General features: G+C 49.4%; 1 protein-coding gene across 1 annotated transcript in view; it reads right to left on the reverse strand.

Annotated features, from left to right (window-relative positions):
• Positions 1 to 19443, reverse strand: part of CDK18 (cyclin dependent kinase 18) — a 116666-nt gene that overhangs the window by 67164 nt on the left and 30059 nt on the right. Inside the window, exon 2 of the mRNA XM_075910460.2 lies at positions 19144 to 19332. The gene's annotated coding sequence lies outside the window, so the exon portion shown is untranslated. The remainder of the gene's footprint in view (positions 1 to 19143; positions 19333 to 19443) is intronic.

The raw sequence follows: 19443 nt of genomic DNA on the forward strand, positions 1-19443 counted from the left end.
AGCTCAGATTGTTTACCTTGATGCCAGCGGCTCTTTAAAACACAATTGCTGCAGAACAAACAGCTTTCTCAGATGAACTCTAAGTGTTCCCATTTGCTCTGGGCCAGCCGACATTCCACATGGCCTGGCAGCCTTTGGCAGCGCTCACCTTGGCTCAGGTCACATGCATTATCTGTGCCCACTGTTAGAAACGGGTTCCAAGTCGCTCCTTTCTGGGTCAGTTTCACCTTCCCACTTTCAGAAGTCACCACTCTCCGCAGCACCTGTCCCCATCTACTGCAGGGAGCCAAGTACTCTTGGCTGCCTTTCTGTTGGCCACCAATATTACCAAACTTTCCTCCCCATGCACTCTCTCATGCACAAAGGGTTTTGGCCTTGCAAGGATCCGGGGCTGATCAGCAGTATGAACAGATGCAGTTTTGGCAGCGGGCTCGGGAGTTGAGAAACCAAAGACCAAAAAGTGTAAGAGCCAGGTCCTTGGCCAGGCTACCTCCATCGCTGACTTTCACTGTGCTAGGAGCTAGCCCAGGGTCGCTGGCTTCTGGTGCAAATCTGACCCAGCGCAGTGGTGATTTGGGAGATGCAAGGCAGCCTTTTGTGCAATGAGTTTTGTGGGCTGCAGGCCAATGGACAATACGGATGTAAAATCCCACTGAACTGATTAAAGAGGGCTGTGCGGGAAGTGCCCCCCCCCGCCCGCTGGATTCCTGTTCTTCTCTCCCCCACAGGGCTGCTGCTGTGACTCCCATCTCCCTTGCCCCCGTGGGGGCTGCTGCGACTGCTCCTGCCAGCTCCCAGCCCACGCGGGCTGGGAGACAGCAACCCTGCATGGGGAGGGACGGGGGGGCGGGCCTGGCGGGGCTGAAGCAGCCCTCTGCCCAAGACTGTTCACAGGTACCAGTTACCCATTATCTGGTAAGCATCACCCATTAAGAGTGCTGCTTACTGGGTAATGGTTTGACCAGTTACCCATAACCAGTTACCTATTAACATGCTTAGCAAACGAATGCCCAAATTGCCAACAATGTGGCAACCTGCCCTCACCCCAGCACATGCATCTCCAACCCCTCTCTTGGCAAGAACACGCAGCTTCCTCGCATGAATTCTTCAGTGTTTTCCTTTGCCCATAGAGACCGAATGAACTCGTGAGGCCTAGAAGTGACCCCCGCCTTAACCTTCCGGGTCAGGACTGAGGCATACGGGCAGGGAGGCTTGCCCTGCAGCAGCTGGCCATGCTGTACTGGTTCTATGCTTGGGGCTCTCTTACCCAGCACCTTACCCCTGCTCTGCAATCCTCCTTAAGCGTGGAATGCTGGCTGGAGTGCAACAGCCAGGGAGCCTCAGCCAGCAGCTGCCTGCTGGAATGCGAACGCCTGCTGATTATCTGCCTTCTGTTAGGACCCTGAACAAACGATAACGATGTATCCAGAATAAATCATTCCCCGACAGCCCACTCGGTTAGGGGATCCTGCACCATCATGCCTGGAGGAATAAAGAACCCCCTTCACCCCGCCATGAAAATGGGGTGCAAGTAGAAAAAGCACGCAGCATGGCTTTAGCAATTGGGAACCCTCCCCCAGTCTACAAATAGAATCTCTCTACACTAGGGAGACCCAGTTATAATACAGAGTTTGGTTTAAAATGTTGTCCCACCTTAAAAAGTAGACAAAATCCATGTCTCCAGACCAAGCCCTAACTCAGGCTATCGCAGAGTCTTACGATATTCCACCCACACTAGGGATGTTAAAAAGTGTTTATTCAGGTAAACGTGTAACCGCTGCACTTTTCAGTGCTTACACGTTTACACGAGTAAAGCACTGCTGCCTCCGTATCCGAAAAGTGCCACAAGTGTGACTTCACAAAGGAAACACAACAAAGGCAAGCAAGTGAGAGGAGAAGAGGTTTACTGCCAGACTTTTAAACATATCCTTGTTTTGGTTAACACCTACTGAATCCCAATGGACACTTTGGAGAGAGAATGTCTGCACACTATTTCATTCCAGGAATAAGTGCTCACAAACAACATCTGAGACCCACAAGAAGACTTCCTGCCCCAAAGCACCAAGAAGGCAAAAGACAATTTGGAGGATGTCTTTGTACCTCAAGAAGCAAAAAAGGTAATTTTAAATGTTCCTTTGCAGTAGGGATGTAAATGATTAACTGGTAAGTGTAACCCTAACCCTTACCCTAAGAGGGCAGCTTCAGCCCCATGAGGTCCATCAGAGGCAGGGGCTGCTCAGGCCAGCTGTCAGTGGCAGGCGTGTCCTGTTGCTTCTGGTCCTGCTCCCCCGCTGCAGGTTACATGCTGGCTCCGCAGAAGGCTTTGCTGCAGGCTCTGCAGTTTAAAGCTTTATACTGCAGAGGCCGCAATGCATGTAACCACTAGGATTTTTAACAGTGACACGTTTACATTTTTAAACGACTTTTTGCATCCCTACTTCGCAGCTCATCCTTTTGCTTCACAAAATCCCTGAAAGACAAGTTCGTGTGTTACAGATGTGACTGGCCCAAATTCACTCAGCAAATCAGAAGGCACAGCCTCCTAACTGGCTTGCTCTCACCACTATGCCACACCCCCTTCGGATGTGAAAGCCACTGAGTCAGCAGGGCACGTGGGAGTTAGCTGCACAAACCACACCATTATCACAGTGCCATTAATTATACAATTAACCATTAATAAGAGGGGATTGGAATGGATTACGTGCTTAAATCAAACACATGTTGCTAATGTTAATTTATGAAATCTCTCCCTTGAGAGACAGATCCTGTTTTCATGGATTTAAAATGACTCCCAGGGATCCCTTTCCCCCAGCCCTTCTGCAGGACAATGAGTCAAAAGGGCTTTGTTTGCAATCTCCTTGCTTCCTGGCAGAATTGCACCTTGGATCTGACTGACAGCAATTCACGACAACATGCAGTTGAAGTCTCTGAAATGTCACAATCGCAGCTCTTTAGAAACCATGCAACAATCCGGATGGTTGACGGTACCAGGAATGCTCATCCTAGCTGTGGAAGTTCTGTCACTGTGCCTGCTGGGGGCCTGGAGATTGACTGGTAAAGCTGGGCTTACCCACAACATTTTGGCACTCGAGGCGGGGAGCTCAAATGACACTCCCATGCCCCCTTTTCTCCTGCCTGCCTGTTATGTCTCGTGTCCTCCTTCCTCCAGCACCGCACTCCACCATCTCATAAGAACATAAGAACGGCCGTACTGGGTCAGACCAAAGGTCCATCTAGCCCAGTAGCCTGTCTACCGACAGTGGCCAGCACTAGGTGCCCCAGAGAGGGTGGACAGAAGACAATGATCAAGCGATTTGTCTCCTGCCATCCCTCTCCAGCCTCTGACAAACAGAGGCCAGGGACACCATTTCTATCCCCTGGCTAATAGCCTTTTATGGACCTAACCTCCATGAAATTATCTAGCTTCTCTTTATACTCTGTCATAGTCCTAGCCTTCACAGCCTCCTCTGGCAAGGAGTTCCACAGGTCGACTATACCCTGTGTGAAGAAGAGCTTTCTTTTACTAGTTTTAAACCCGCTACCCATTAATTTCATTTGGTGTCCTCTAGTTCTTCTCTGTGCATCTAGAGCAGAGAGAATACATATGCACCAGCAGCAGAGACAATTTTCTACACTCTGGGTCCTAGTGGACCCCCCCACACACACACAGTCTGGCACCTGAGGAGGCCGCCTCAGTTCGCTCCATGGTAAGGCCAGCCCTGTGATAAAGGGAAGGGGCATGCTAGAACCAGCAGTGAAACCAAGAGGGCATTCACTGGGTGAGAGTTTTGTGTACGTGGGGAAGTGAAGGCATTATCTGCATGTAACACAGTCTTTTAGAAAAGACCTCAGAGACCAGATTGAAGGGGCCAAAAAGATCACTGAGGATGCAGTACATATATATGTATGCGTGCGCATGTAGCACCGACAGGCAGAGCCGAACCGGGGACCTCTGGAGCTGCATGCAGAAGCCTCTTCCGCTTGAGTTAAAAGCCAGCTGGCTCACAGAAAAGGCTGGAAAGCAAACTCATTCTTCCTCTCTGAAAGCGGTCTAGTGGACCACACCCAGTAGGTGTGCAGGTGACCCACACACACAGCTTAAATGTTTGTCTTAAACCTAGTACAGTACTATGCAAGCCAGCCCAGCCAGCTGTCACTCACCTATGGCCCTCTGAGACCTTTCCAGGGAGCTTCAATTGCCTTCTCTAGCAAAGCAGAGGCTTATGACCTAAGGAATGTCTTCTGAGCTGTAGGCCTCTCTGAACTCAGCTTTAATTGGTTGTGTCTCCGTTTTCCCTCTGGGCTAAAGGAGCAGGACTACAGGAACTCCTTTCTGACTGTGTGTTTCAAAAGGCCTGTTGAAAGTCTGCATGGCTGTCATCCTCCCCCTCCGGCATGCCTCACAATAAATAAATACAAATGACCCTTGCTCCTCTTCCCAGAGCAGTCAGTGGGACTTCCGCCCCCGACCACATGAGCCGAAAGTTAGGCTTAGCCCCGCAGAATCTTCATACATAAGAACGACCATACTGGGACAGACCAACGGTCCATCCAGCCCAGTATCCTGTCTGCTGACAGTGGCCAATGCCAAATGCCCCAGAGGGAGGGATCACAACAGTTAATCCTCACATGATCCCTCTCCTGTCCCGCACCTCCAGAGAAACAGAGGCTGGGGACACCATTCCTACCCATCCTCGCTAATAGCCATTGATGGACCTAACTTCCATGAATCTATCTAGCTCAATTTTGAACCCTGTTAAAGTTCTAGCCTTCACTGCATCCTCTGGCAAGGAGTTCCACAGGTTGACTTCCTCTGCACTAGACAGAATTTTACAATCCATCCCATCACCTTCCTAAAAAAGGGGACAGGATTGCGATGGGACGTCATGCGGTATATGCTCTGCGGTGCTGTCTAATGCAGTGATGGCGAACTAGGCTAGTGAGAGGGCCACCCTCCTTATCTCAGAGGGCCACAAGATTGTCGTAATCAAGACGCTCTCCCGGGATAGGGCAGTGTGTATCTAGAATTTGTGGTGTGCTGCTGATTGAACTGTAGCAGCACTTTGACTGGATACAGAGGGAGCACGCAGCTCTCTAAATGTTGTGTGCAATCAGCACGCACCTCCCTTCACATGCCCTGGCTTTACATGCGTGTCACTTTAACACCAGGAGGGGGGGGGGGAAACCTAGGCGGACAGAAACCAGAGGAATCTGGCAACCCTGCATCTGGGCAACAGTAAACAAAATGTCTCATGGGCCACACAAGGCCATAAATTGCCCCTCCCTGGTCTAATGGCCGCGTATGGCCTACACAGCATGGAGTTTATGGTTCCACTCCAGTTTCTGCGTGGAAACGTATCCAGGCTCAGCAGAGCAAAGAGTCCACAGAAGCTGAGCCACGCTTTCATGGAGAAGGGAGGTCCCTGCAGATCGGTACTATAGGCACTTTGGTAGTGCTGTGGCAATGCATGCCTGTGCTGAACCTGCTTTCCGAGTAACCACAGGCCTTGAATCAAGTAAACACAGGCCAGGGCAATTCATTTACCACCTTCCATGAGTGCTGAACACACTGGAAACTTTTATCGTAGAGACAAACCCAGGGGGCTGCAGAGGAGGCGAGCTCTCTCCTAGATATGGTCGGTAGAGTGCAGAGGTTGGGGAGCCCTGACAGTGCTACACGACACGGCCATTTTGTTGACACCCCCCAGGCACCCAGGCAGTACTTGGCATGCGGCCTCAGTCTGCAGTGTGGTCAAACTGGCATCATTCGTGAATGCTAAAATCAAGGTATAAAGAAGTCCAGTCACAAGGCTGATTTGGAGAGCCCTGCACAGATACAAAATGTGTGTCCACATCTGTATCCCCAACAATGAGCGGCGGATAACCGCACTGCCATCCACAAATGCAGATATTAAGCGGATATCTGCAATTTTGCAAGGCTCTAGATACAAAATTTTGTATCTGCATCCACAAAAATGAGCTGCGATATCTGCATTGACATCTGCAGATATAAAACGGAGATCCACTGATTTGCGGGGCTCTACTGATTTGTTACCTGTTTTAAATATCTGGCAGACAACACAGCAGACCAGATACACCTGTGATGGGCAAAATAGAAGCACCTGAATAATGCAGACTGGGTCAAATTTCTTACTCTGCTACATACTTCCAGAGTCACCTTGGGCATGTCACTTAATCTCTCTGCGCTTCGGTTCTCATTTGCAGAATGGAAATAATGCCTTCCTGCCTAGCCTTGTTCTGTCCTATCTATTCCAATTGCAAAACTTTTGGGGGCTGGGATTGTCATTTGCCCACAGCAGAACCCCAGTCTCAGCTGGGTTCTAGATGCCATGTGGTGCTACTGTTATACAAATAACAACCAAGAAGAGAATAGAATACAAAGGCTTTTCACTAACCAATCACAGAGAGAGTCTGCAGAACAGGAATTCATCTACAGAATTGACACCGTTACCCTGGGCTTGAACAACGACATTAACTGGCCGGCACATTACAAAGCCAATTTTTCCTGCCTTTATCATCTGCATTTCCACATCAAAAGCTACGTATAGAACACATAGAATCATAGAATCATAGAATAATAGGACTGGAAGGGACCTCAAGAGGTCATCGAGTCCAGCCCCCCGCCCCCAAGGCAGGACCAAGCTCCACCTACACCATCCCTGACAGATGTCTATCTAACCTGTTCTTAAATATCTCCAGAGAGGGAGATTCCACCACCTCCCTTGGCAATTTATTCCAATATTTGACCACCCTGACAGTTAGGAATTTTTTCCTAATGTCCAATCTAAACCTCCCCTGCTGCACTTTAAGCCCATTACTCCTTGTCCTGTCCTCAGAAACCAAGAGGAACAAATTTTCGCCTTCCTCCTTGTGACACCCTTTTAGATATTTGAAAACCGCTATCATGTCCCCCCTTAATCTTCTTTTTTCCAAACTAAACAAGCCCAGTTCATGAAGCCTGGCTTCATAGGTCATGTTCTCTAGACCTTTAATCATTCTTGTCGCTCTTCTCTGTACCCTTTCCAATTTCTCCACATCTTTCTTGAAATGTGGCGCCCAGAACTGGACACAGTACTCCAGCTGAGGCCTAACTAGTGCAGAGTAGAGCGGCAGAATGACTTCACGAGTTTTGCTTACAACACACCTGTTGATACAACCTAGAATCATATTTGCTTTTTTTGCAACAGCATCACACTGTTGACTCATATTCAACTTGTGGTCCACTATGACCCCTAGATCCCTTTTGGCCTCATTAACATATCCAGCCCTCTTGGCCTCATTAACACGAGTCCTATAATTGACAGGTACTATTTCTGCTCTTAAATATGTATCTTTTGGTTTTTGTCATTTCCACTTCAGTTCATCTGCCCACAAAAGATCATGATTCTATATATTTTAGTTAGTCTCTAAGGTGCCACGGGACTTTTCATTGTTTTTAAAGTTACAACCTAACTTGGCTACCCCTCTTAGAATAGAATAGCTACATCACTGTTGTAAATGGGCATAGTTCCAACGAAGACTCTGATTTACACCACAGAACTATGCTGGTTTGCACCCACTGAGAACTGGGCCCAGCCCCAGACTGCTTATTTAACAACTGTTGCTAAGTGGAGATGCATTCTTTCTCTCTGCAGGACTTGTAATCCTCCCAAAGGCCATTTGTGCTGGGACTAGACAAAAGACACTGTCTGTGCTCAGGGGAGGGCAGATTCCTAAGAGGTCAGGAGCAGGAATTGGCCATTTATGCAATTACCAGATAATGATTCTGAGATAATTACAAGCTGGTTGCTTCTAGGGGATTTCTGAAACAAGAGGAGCAGTAAATGTCTGGGGGTGGGTGGACACTTCCCTTGAAAACACTTTGCTGCGTTTCCTTTGTATGTGATTTTTACCTGCTGGCCCCATGAGGCCAGGAAGGAGTATCCCCCGCATACAGATGGGGAACTGGAAGCACAAGAAGGAGATGCGACTCATCCAAGGTCGCAAAGCCAATCAATGGCAGGGCCAGGCGCAAACCCCAGAGTTCTGATTTCAGGTCCTAATCTTATAGCCGTTAGTTTAACAGTCCGATACCATCACCACCTCGTGGCTTAGTGCCCAAAGTCTTCATTACTTTCCCGTTTGGGCCCTTTGTGCCGCCATCGCCTGGGCCTCCCCACGCTGTGAATGAGTCCTGCCAGAATTATTTATATACTCCAGGAGACCACGGATGGTGCTGGCGAATCGGACACGAAATCCACAATTCCAGCCGTCAGAGTTTGCTGGTGATAGCGCATGTACAAGTCAGGGAGCGGTTCCATTCTGCTCCTTTTGCAGCCTCAGCTGGATGCAAAAGGGCCAGCGCTTTCACTGGTGCATGTCAGCACAGACCCACTGGCTCCAGTTGCAGATCTGGAGCAATACTTTTCACCGCCTTTCCTGTTCAGTTTGGCTTTCTCCCGCTAGGTGGTCACCCTGCATCCATCGGTGGGAAGAGATTCCGACCATCGTGTTTTTCATTAAAGCACTCTGGGCTGGATTTTTGTAAGGTATTCAAGTGCCTGAAGACATAGCCACATTTGGAAAGGCTGAAATCAATGGACGTTAGGTACCTTTGAAAATCTGGCCCCTGTGAGAACTGTTTGGATGAAGAGCAACAGTACTGGCCACACCTCAGTACCATAACGCCGGCCTTAATCAAATGACATTTTCCAACATATACCCGGCTACTGAACAAAACCTGACACACTAGAACAGGGGCGGGCAAAATACAGCCCACGGGCTGGATCTGGCCTGCCAAACTACCAGATTCAGCCTGCCACCATCCCTCTCTTGCATCCATACCCCTTTCCGGACCCTGCACCACAATCTTCTGCCTCAAGTCACAACCCCCTACTCCACCCAAACTCCCTCTCAGACCCCCACGTCCCCTCCTTCATCCCAGTCTCCTACTCCTCAGATCCCTTCCACACCCAACCTCCAGCCCAGACCCTACGCCGCCTCCACTAATATCATGAAAGAGCAGCCCCTTGACTATTATCAAATATTTGGAGTGCCCCCCCTCCATCAAAAATTATTGCCCACCCCTGCACTGCAAGGTACAAAGGCAGGGTTAAGGCCAAAACAACAAGGAGTCCCATTTAAAGTTTATTAGAGTGTTAGAAAATAAATTTTTGTGAGCTACAACTCACTTCCTCAGATGAGGAAGGGGGGCAGATGGGAGTGTGACATTTCTGGAGGAAATATAGCAATGTATCTAGGAATGGCTCATTTAAATGCTGCTAAGATTGTTAGTAGTGTGGAAGTGCACGTCTACACAGCAGGGTAAAGCCGAAACAAGCTACGCAACTTGAGCTATGTCAATTGCGTAGCTTAAGTCAAAATAGCTTAAGTCTACACTGCAGGAAGTCCAAGAAAGAGCATTCTTCCTCTGACTTCCCTTACTCCTTGTAAAATGAGGGTTACAGGATCCAGAGTAAGAAGTTCTCCAGCCTGACATTATTTCAACATTATGTCGAAATAATGGCTTGCTGTGTAGACGCGGACTATGCTTTGGAGGATAACGTCAGTTATTCCAAAATAACACTGCTGTGTAGACATAGCCTTAGAGAGCATAAAGCTTTGGGTAGACACCTGTCTTTTAAAATTATTATTTAATTCTCAATAAATAATACGAATAAACGGGAAGTTGAAATTTCCCCCCGTTTGGCAGAAAGCACGCATTTACAACTGCTTCAAGGCTGCAGGGTTTAAGATCAGCCCAAGAGGTTAATTCTTTTGGATTCAGAATCTGAATTTTAAAAATAACCCAATAATTGGGTCTCATATCTGCTGGGGAAACAGATCAAATTCCTCTCCCAACCCCCCACTTTACTCCAAGCCCCAAAACTAGATGGATGTGGGGGAGTTTAAATGCCAGCTGTTTGTTTCAGACCCCACAGACAAGTCACAACAGCTAGTGAGAGCTGTGACGGAGAGTTCAGGTGCCAGGACTGTGGTAAGGTCACTCACAGGGCTTGACCGTATCACGCGGTCCCATCAATGCATCTGCTCTGAAAACAAGAGACCAAGAAGAAGAAGATCAAACCCCTTCGCCCCCGCTTTCCCATTCTGGATCACAAACTTCCCTGTGGCAGCAACAGCAGTTGCCAGAGTCACTCGTAGCAAACAACATACTTGAGATGCTTTGAAGCGAACTATTAATACCATTTAGCCCTGGAAAAACGAGAACCAGCCCCAGGCAGCAATTTACAGACCCCAGGCTCCGTGGGTCTCAGTTTGAGAATCTTCCTAAACGAGTTGTAGGAGCTGTAGCCTCAAGGTTTCTTTTCAAAAGAAGAGCATGGGAATCCGGTAAGGCTAAGGGCTGGTCAACACTATTTCTTAAGTCAATGGAACTTATGCTGCTCTGGGGTGTGAAAACAACATTCCCCTGCCCCCCTGTGCAGGGCAGGTGGCAGACTTAGCCAGGCCCTGGGCAATGTGGGGAGGGAGGCTGGCTCTGGGGCTCCAGAAAGGGCGTGGCCTCTGGCAGAAAGGGCGGAGTTGGGGGCTAGCCTCCCTCAGCCAGCCCTTCATTACAGCCTGGCACACACTGCCCGGGGCTCCGGTGGTGATTTAAAGAGCCCGGGGCAGCAGGCTCGCCCTATGCAACGTAAGTCACATTGACTTAAAGCACTTTCTGCACCATGCTATGGCATTGGGAGACTCTCTCCTGCCGATGTAACTTCTGCCTCTCTCCGAGGCAAAGTAATTACAGGCAGCACTCATCCATCGGCACGAGGGATGTTACATTTCATTTAATCAACAAATCGACGGATTTTCCATTGACTAGTTGGATAAGCCGGGGAGCCGCAGTGGCTCTTAATACATTTAAAAAGCAGAGGCACAGCGTCTGGGACTGGGCGCGAGCCGGGAATCAGCTGATTCTTGGCTCGTGCCCAGTCCCTGCTACCCCCCTGCCTCCCATTGAGATGGTGCTGGGGGGAATTGGCTTTTAAGCTGGCTCTCCCCAGCACCGGCTCCTGCTCCCTCCCACTTGCTGTCTCTAACAGAGGAAGCAAGGATGGGCTGGAAGGCGACTGGTTGAGGGACTAGTCGACTATCCAATAAGCTTTCGCTTATCGGATAGTCAACGAGCCGCTTACATCCCTAATCAGCACAGTGGTGCTTCATCAAAGCAGCTGAGTCAATGCTGTGTAGACAAACCCTAAGTTACCTCTCAGGGCGAGAGAGCGAGAGCGAAAGAGAAAGAGAAAGAGAGAATCTGACGCTCAGGGTGGCTGATGACCTTAACAATACACATATCATGGCAGACACCGAATCGTAATCGAAACAAATAAATCTCAGAGCATTCTTGCCCGAGGGAGAGGAAAAAGAGAAAGAGAACCCTATGCATCTGATGCCAGTTATATCACTTAATGCATCTTGGGAAGGTGCTCAGAGACCACAAGGATGGGCGTGGGATCAACACTAGAACAGCAGGATAGAATAGAACATGAGCTGAGCCCAATCTTGCAGAAATAGATTAAATTCCTCCCAGATGTCCGTGGACTGAAAATGCTCTCGACCCTCATCTGATTTAAATTCCCTATTAGCACGTTTCAATAGCGAAGCCAGATGCTGAATATTCGATGTGGTGGCTGGGGAAACATTTACCGGGCAGGAGAGAATGTTATAATGGGAACTTGTTTGATGGTGAACCTCTCCAAGTCTGGCCTTAACCCTTCCAGAGAGAATTCCCCCTTGGACTACTCCATCTATGCTATGCCCTGGCACCCCAGCTAAGCACATGGCACAATGTAGTTCATTGGCACCGGCTAGGTACCTACTCTCTAGCCAAAGGCATCCAAACAGGATACATGCTGCATCAACTGGGTCGTCTGATTTTTAAAGGCATTTAAGCACCTAACGCCCACTGACCTCAATAGGAGTTAAGCATTTGCATTCCTTGACAAACGTAGCCCTAATTCCTATTGTCTCCTAAAAAAAAAAAAAAAATTCCAGCACTAAGCAATGTCTGAAAAGAATCACTGCCACCTCTCCCATAGGTTCCACCACCCTAGTGCTGTCGTTAGCTATACAGATTGAACCTCTCTAGTCCGGCATGCTCTGGTCTGGCAACCTCCATGGTACGGCATGATCGTAGTTAGCTGGATGTTCACTTATCATGAGTGTGGCCAATTTTCCCACTCTCCCATAAAGTTTGTTTACAGCCACCAGCCCTGGCTCTGTGTTCTGTGCTCTAATTTACCCCTAAATGTCTTCTAAGAGCCCAGCAAGCAGTGGAAGTTCTAGTGATGCTGCTAGACCATACTGACCTCCCGTGGTTCGGTAACTTCTCTGGTCCCGCATCCCAAAGTTGCTGGACTAGAGAGGTTCAACCTGTACAAGGATGTTGCTGCTGGTAACAGAAGAAGCATCTTCTGTTTCCTAAGAGAGCCCGCTGCCCTGAAGCTAAAAAGCTGCAGGATTAAGGTGACATTAACGCAACCAGCTTTTTTTTTTTTACCAGATAATTTCATTGACTGATTGTACTCTCACCCCAGCCTGCTCTTCTAAAAGCAGGAAAACAAGAAACAGATATGTGTTCCATTGGGAGCAGGGAGCCAGGACTCCTAGGGTATGTCTACACTACATGGCTCCGTCGACTGAGCCATGTAGATTTGTTTATTGGGCATAGGAAAACGAAGCAGCGATTTAAATAATCACCGCTTCGTTTAAATTTAAATGGCTGCAGCTCTGTGCTGATCAGCTGTTTGTCGGCTCAGCACGCTAGTCTGGACGCTCTGCGGTCGACCTCCCCGGTAAACCTCATCCCACGAGGCATAGGTCAGCATGCACAAGGGAGTGTTTAGCTGCTCTGTGCCTCAGTCTACCCCTCTGTAAAAAGGGATAATAATATCTATCTCCAGGGTGTTGTGAGAGTTAATGTTTAGAAGGTACTCTGAGCTAATCAGAACACACTAATTATTACTAATTATGTATCTCCATTAGCACAGCCATCCTTTCCTAGGTGGTTTATGTAGCATCTCTGCCCTTACCCTCCACATGCATTTTTTAAAGTTAATATCACCTCACCCTATTTGCTTTCTTCTTCGTGCATTGACAGCTGGTACCTCTGCACTGGCAATCCCGTGAGTTCCTGAAATGCTGTGCAGAGCTGGCAAGAGGTACGTGCTGACAGTACCTAAAAAGCAGCGTTTTTAAAATCTTGCTATTAATAGTACACTGATGCCTACATGCCCCAATCAAGATCACGGCCCCATTAGGCAAGGCACTACACACACACACACTCAGTAAGCATCTGTTCCTACTTCAAAGAGCTCATTAACAAATTAGGCAAGACAGACTTTGAGCAGTGAAGTGACAGGCCCAAGGTCTCTTAACTGGTCAGTGGCAGAACCTAGACTAGAGACCAGATCTCCTGGTTCTCAGCTCAGTGCATGATCCACCTCTGCAGGCTGACTCCTGTTTCCTGCTGTTCTAGTGTGGGGATTTCTCTCTCCCATCCAACTGCTTCCAGAAAATCAAGATCTGAAGCATGGGACATCCCCCTATAAGCATACCTGGAAAGGCAGGGCAGATTCAGGACTCAAATTACTTGTCTGCAGCTACTATTAAACCTTCTCTGGCAATGCGATTGCTCCTCAAGCCACTTCGATTGTGCTGTGATAACAGGACACTTGCAGTTGGCATTCAGAGCATGACTGCTATATTGATCCTTCCTCTCTACCAACCATAACCCCCATTATCTAATCTAACCAATCCAGTCTAAAGAGTTCTTCTCTAGTGCCTCTCCCCTAATCCCTAGAGCCCAGCACATGCCTTCCCCCGCACTTACCTTACAATTTGTTTTCTGCCACCCTACATACTGGTTTCCCTACACAAACACGTACAGCAGGTCTGCACTTACAATGCTGCAGGTGCACCACTGTAGCACTTCAGTTACTCCACCTCCACAAAAGGCAGTGGCTACATTGATGGGAAAAGCCCTCCCGTCAACACAGTGCTGTCTACACCGGGGTGGAGGGGGGCAGAGGGGGGAAGGTGGGAGTTAAGTCAGCATACCTGCATTTCAGAGGCATGGATTGTTCACTGCTTTGCAATTATACTGATGTAAACTCACAATGTAGCCCTATCTTTGGTTCATTGCAAGCTGGGGTGAGAATCCCCCTTCACTAGCACGCTGCGGACTGGCTGTCTATGTGGTTCAGAACAGGCTTTGCTCTAGTCCTCTTTCAAACAGGAGTAGATTAAAGTCCATTATCAAGTGTTTAGCGTGTGCCAGCAGGGTCAGCACTGAGTTAGTGCATGGCAGGCTAGTGCAGAGCAGCCTCTCAACCCAGTTTGCTGCCAACTAATTGCTCACGTAGACACCCTCACAGAATCATAGAACCGGAAGGGACCTCAAGAGGTTATCGAGTCCGGTCCCCTGCCCTCATGGCAGGAACAGGCACCATCAGATCATCCCTGACAGGTGTCTGGCTAACCTGCTCTTAAGTATCTCCAGTGATGGAGATTCCACATCCTCCCTCGGCAATTTATTCCAGTGTTTAACCACCCTGACAGTGAGGAAGCTTTTCCTAATGTCCTGCCTAAACCTCCCTTGATGTAGTTTAAGCCCATTGCTTCTTGTCCTAACATCAGAGGCCAAGGAGAACAATTTTCCCCCCTCTTCCCTGTGACACCCTTTTAGATACCTGAAAACTTATGTCCCTTCTCAGTCTTCTCCTTTCCAAACTAAACAAGCCCATTTATTTCAGTCTTCCCTCATAGCTCATGTTTTCTAGACCTTTAACCATTTTTGCTGCTCTTCTCTCGACCCTCTCCAATTTCTCTACCTCTTTCTTGAAATGTGGTGCCCAGAACGGGACGCAATACTCCAATTGAGGCCTAATCAACCCAGAGCAGAGCGGAAGAATGACTTTGCTCATCTGAAAGCAGGCGACCCATGTCTTGGTCCCAAACTTCTCCTTGCCTTAGCCCAGCTGACTCAGGGTGCCCTATAAATAGCCCACGCAAGATGCACAGGTGCAAAGAGAGCAGGTGGCAACGTGATGTAGCCACTGCTGGAGAGTTGTTTTATTTTTTTCCTCATTATCGTGCCGCATAATCGATTTTGCAAGTAAAACACCGGCTGCCCTCTGGAGACGTTGGAGGTTGGCATGGAGACCAGGAAATGGGTACTTAACAGGAATGCCACACAGAGCTGGAGGTGAAGTCATGTGACAGTTCCAGACGAGGGCAGTTACTGTCTCTTGCCCGGACTCGCTAGGGCTATTATATTGCCCACCACCACGTCGCCCCTCTAGGCCAGCGATAGGCAAGCAAGACTAGTGAGGGGCCCTCCTTCGTCTCAGTGGGCTTCATGACCAGTGGGGAGAAACCTGCAGCCCATGACTCATTGGGTTCCAACTGTGGCCTGTACACCTCCTTTCTGCCCCCTTCCTCTGTGTCCTTCTCACACACTGGGGCACTAGAGTCCTGCACTCACCTTCTCCTCCCCCTCACTCCCAGCACCGGTTCACAGCTGTTCCAGCTCAGGGAGGGAGGAGCAGGGACAGAGGGCGAATTGGAAGATTCATGATGTTCCGAAAATGCTGGGAGGTGGTGGAGGAAGGGCCTCCAGTGCCCGAGGGGCATGTTGTGGGGGGCAGACAGGCAGGCTGCCTGCCACTGCAAAGCTACACGCTTCAAAACTCCGACGTGACTCGTGCTGTCTGGACTGCTGGTGCCCACCCTGAGACTTTAAAGGTGTTTGACCTTCAGGAAGTGCTCTGAGAATGAGTTTTCTAACCTGGTGTCTCCCACTCTTCTAGGTGCTGAGGGGTGCCCATGTCCATAGCATCTGAGCATCACACAATCCTTCCAAGGGACTTCTCCTTGCTACAGGGAGGCAGGGAATGGCTGCCATTCCCACTCTGCAGAAGGGCAGCTGACAGCGACAGGCTCAGGGGTGTACTCTGGCTCACATGGGAAGCCTGCCATAGAGCAGGGACTTAAACCCACGTCCAACCACAGGACCGTCTCTCCTCTGAAGGAAAGGTGCTGCCAAAAAACACGAGCCACATTTTTGGAAGATGTGGCCCATTTTGCACGGTGCCCACGGGCCAGAACTTTCAAGAGAGCTCTGCTGCCTTGCAGGTACCTCCATAGGAGAGGTTTTCAGGAGATCTCATGCACTGAGTGCTGTGTTCTTTTGAAAATATCTGCATCCTTGGGTGCGGCAGGGTGCCGGGCACCCTTGAAAACTCAACTTTTGCGTAGGTGCAGAGTTTTTTAGATAATTTTCCCCTGGCTGTGGTGGCTGAGCTGAAACAAGCTAGGAAACGCAGAAGATAGCAGACTCCTGGCCTCAAACTGGGGCCAGAAAATTGACAAGACTGGATTGCACAAAAGGAGAGAGCGTGCGCAAGAGACCACAGCAGTAAGGAGGCATCAGTGTGGATTTGCCCTACAGTGGAAAGCTCAGTTGCTTTTCACAGCAGTCTGAAAGTAATTTTCACTCCAGCTTCTGTTCCAGCAACGGCGGCAGGCCAATGGCGTGAGGGGCTAAACAACTGGGTAGCAGAGGAGCAGCTTCGACTGCAGGCAAAATGCGCCCTTAAAAGGAACCTTGATTAGAAATGAAAAAGCGTGACCAGGATGCTGTATTTGGTAAGAGTCCAAATACAGAGTCTGCAGAGCTAGCTGCCTGCAGGATTGCAATCTAGGCCTTTACCTCTACATCCACCAACAGGTGGGGTTTTGTTTTCTGTTTCTTTTCCAGACAGCAGCTGTGAGTTAGCCAGGAAGGGATAAAGACACACAATGAATCCCCCACCTGGATGCCACTTGCTGAAAAAAGCCAAGTGACCTCCAGATTTAGACACTTATTAAACATTAGAAATGCAGCTTGGATGCAAATCCAGGCCATGTCTGTTTGGGCTGACTTTTGGGGTGGGGGAAGGAGGAGGAGCTGATGCATCAATAACTCAGAGCAAAACTCATCCCGGAAGGCATTTCAGAACCTCCACATGGCTGGAGGATAGAACGGGGCCCGGAGTCAGGCATCCAGGGTTCTAGCTCTACCAGTTCCACTTTGCCTCCATATTTCCATTTCCCTATCTGTGAAATGGTAACCTTCCTGCAAGGGAGGCTGTGAAGATGCATACAGCACAGCACCAGGGGCGTTCAAATGATTATGTGAACCCAAGAGATTTTCTTAGACAACCTGGCTCATGTTGCAGGTGCGGAATGAAGCCAGGAAAGTGTGTCCGGGTTTGTAATGAATGATCCGCTGGTCTCCAGAAGGACTAAGTAGGGACTGAAGGACTCAGAAGTGGGTACAGCCCAAAAGTTTGAATGCAAACATGTCTGGGGAGTGATTGGAGTCCAGTCAGTGTCATGTGCACACAGGTGCTCTGCACGTGATACACAGAGAGTGGAAGATGGCCTGGGATTCAGGGTACTGGGGTTTGGTTCTCAGCTCTGCCACTGACTCCCCGAGTGACCCTGGGCAAGTCATCTTGTCTCTGCTCCCCCTTCTGAAAAATAGAGCTAACAATTCTTCTTTTGTCTACCTAGATAGTAAACAACTTCAGGCAAGGAGTCTCTCACACTGTGTATATGAGCCTGACATAATGGGGTCACATCTCAGAGAGTCTACCTATCACCACAATAAATACATCCGGCATACATTAGCCACATTTAAAAGAGCCAATTCAGAAGCCAGGGTGCACAGCTACTGCATTGTCACTCACTGTGTCTGATCACACGACGCAATTACTATGCACACCATCCAGTGAAACCTGTTGTAAGCATCCATTCCAGGGACTAACAAAAAGTGGCTAGTTAGCGAAAGTGGCCTTCCCCAAAAACACAACACTGAACACACTCCTCCGTGCTGCAGACCACATTCAGGTCTTCACCGAGATGCTGTCAGGAAAGGGGAAATCAGCCAGAGAGACGCAAGGTCACATTTTCACTGATGGGGAAACTGAGGCACAGAGGATAAGTGAGTTGACGCAGGTCCCATGGGAAATCTATTGCACACTCAGCCTGTGGTTTGTTTTTCCACTCTGCCCAAACTGTGTTGCCACCGAAAATGCCCACAGGGTTGCCGGCAGCAACCTGGGCTCCATCCACATATACCACCCCTCAACTTCAACAAAGCCCACTGCTGTTAACCCTTTGCCTGCTGCCTGTGCAGCATGCCAACCGCGCTCTCCCCTCCACACACATTTGCTGCGCTGGCACAGGGTGCAAACAAGCCATGCCAGAGCCGAGGCAGGAGGCTGATGTTTCGTCCCTTTCAGAGTGAATGCCCCCACGGTGCCAATCCCGCTGCAGCTCTTGTTCTGGCTGGGCTTCATCCGCAGAAGAGCCAGCTTGTTGCAGCGTTGCTGGTGCCAATTCTAGTCCTGGCATGGTGGGGATTTGGGTTGCAGGCATGAACCGCCGTAACTTCTCCCCACCCGTGGCTGGGCAGGAGAGCTGAAGGAAGCCACGTATGGGGCGAGTTCCCCCACGTACCTGAGAACGTGACAGAGTGACAGCGAGATGCAACAGACACTGGCAGCCACAAAAAGTGCAGCACTGTGGGGAAGGTGCCCGCCCAGGGGGGGTGACCCCTGCCTGAGCACGTGAACGGATGTCCCACCATGTGCCATCTAACAGCAGCCTCACAAAGTTTCATACTGGAGGCAACAGATTTTCCATTCCTCTCCCAGGTTGCAGGCTTTCTTCAAAGATAAGACAATATCATGCCCTGCTAGCAAACGCCTTAGGGTATTGGAGAAAGAGTTGCAGGGGATGGGAGGGGGGGAGAAGAGACGCAACAAAATGCCTCCCACCAAAACACAAACAGGAATCTCTTCTATCAAGGAGACCAGAATATGCTTCATTTGGCATACGGCTGATCTGCCTCAATGCCTGGCACATACCTCTGTCCACCTGACCCCCAATTACTGTCATGCCCTCTCCCACAAAGGACCCGTGCCACGAAGAGATCCGCAGTCCCCAGCGGGGAAGCCGTGCTGGGAAGCCAGAGGGATACAAAAGGAGAACGGCTCCTTTAAAAGCAAACCCCACTCGGTCGTACCTTTGCTCTGTTTACATTGCAATGCTGGTGAAATGTAGCCAGGAAGAACCAGTACTTACACTGCCGGAGAAGGGAGACTCACTCTTTTCCTTCCTTCCTTTCTTTCCAATCAAGGCCACTTTCTGCTTCCCCCAAATCTCTCCCGTCTCCGATCTCTCCCCCGCCGTAGCTGGGCTGATCTGCCTGGTGCACTTCACTCCCAGAAAGGGCAAGGAAAGATTCCTCCCCGCAGCAACCTGAGGCTGGGGCTGCAAAGGGAGGAGGAGAGAGAGAGAGTGAGTGAAATCCTCCCATAAAGCTGGAGTATTTCATGTGTGACACTGGCTCCACCCCAAAGCTGACAACCCTGCCGGGCAACT

This window comes from Pelodiscus sinensis, chromosome 27 (assembly GCF_052426305.1).
Source record: "Pelodiscus sinensis isolate ZL-2025 chromosome 27, ASM5242630v1, whole genome shotgun sequence".
In the NCBI taxonomy this organism is placed as follows: Eukaryota; Metazoa; Chordata; order Testudines; family Trionychidae; genus Pelodiscus; species Pelodiscus sinensis.